This window comes from Parus major, unplaced genomic scaffold (genome assembly GCF_001522545.3).
Source record: "Parus major isolate Abel unplaced genomic scaffold, Parus_major1.1 Scaffold732, whole genome shotgun sequence".
Lineage (NCBI taxonomy): Eukaryota > Metazoa > Chordata > Aves > Passeriformes > Paridae > Parus > Parus major.
The window spans coordinates 4630-5467 of record NW_015379616.1 but is presented as its reverse complement, the minus strand read 5'-3'; the positions used below and the strand labels follow the sequence as shown (position 1 = coordinate 5467).

Here is an 838-nt window from a genome sequence, read left to right as displayed (position 1 = left end):
GTGTCCCTGTCCCGTTATCCCGGTGTCCCTGTCCCGGTGTCCCGGTGCCATTGACCCGGTGTCCTGGTACCGTTATCCCGCTGTCCCTGTCCTGCTGTCCCCATTGTCCCGGTGTCCTGGTGCCATTGACCCGGTGTCCTGGTACCGTTATCCTGCTGTCCCTGTCCCGCTGTCCCCATTGTCCCGGTGTCCTGGTGCCATTGACCCGTTATCCCGCTTTTCCCGCCATCCCTGTCCCGCTGTCCCTGTCCCGTTATCCCGGTGCCATTGACCTGGTGTCCCGTTATCCCGCTGTTCTGCTGTCCCTGTCCCGTTCTCCTGTTATCCCGTTATCACATTATCCCGTTATCCCGGTGTCCCGGTGCCATTGACCCGGTGTCCCGGTACCGTTATCCTGCTGTCCCTGTCCTGCTGTCCCTACTGTCCCGGTGCCATTGACCCGGTGTCCCTGTCCCGTTGTCCTTGTCCCATTATCCCGCTGTCCCGGTGCCATTGACCCGTTATCCCGCTGTCCCTGTCCTGCTGTCCCCACTGTCCCGGTGCCGTTGACCTGGTGTCCCTGACCCGTTATCCTGTTGTCCCTGTGTCCTTGTCCCGTTGTCCCTGTGCCGGTGTCCTTGTGCTGTTGTCCCTGTGTTGCTGTCCCGCTGTCCCGGTGTCCCGGTGTTCCTGTCCTGTTATCCCCCTGTCCCCGTCACCCCGCTGTCCCCGTTATCCCGCTGTCCCGCTGTCCTGTTGTCATTGACCCGGTGTCCTGGTACCGTTATCCTGTCATCCCGCTGTCCCCGCTGTCCCGGTGCCATTGACCCGCTGTCCCTGTCCCGTTAGCTCTCTGTCC

At 62.2% G+C, this 838-nt stretch overlaps 1 protein-coding gene across 1 annotated transcript in view; it reads left to right on the top strand.

Annotated features, from left to right (window-relative positions):
- Positions 1–838, top strand: part of TMEM127 (transmembrane protein 127) — a 6255-nt gene that overhangs the window by 794 nt on the left and 4623 nt on the right. The gene's annotated exons all lie outside the window — the stretch shown is intronic.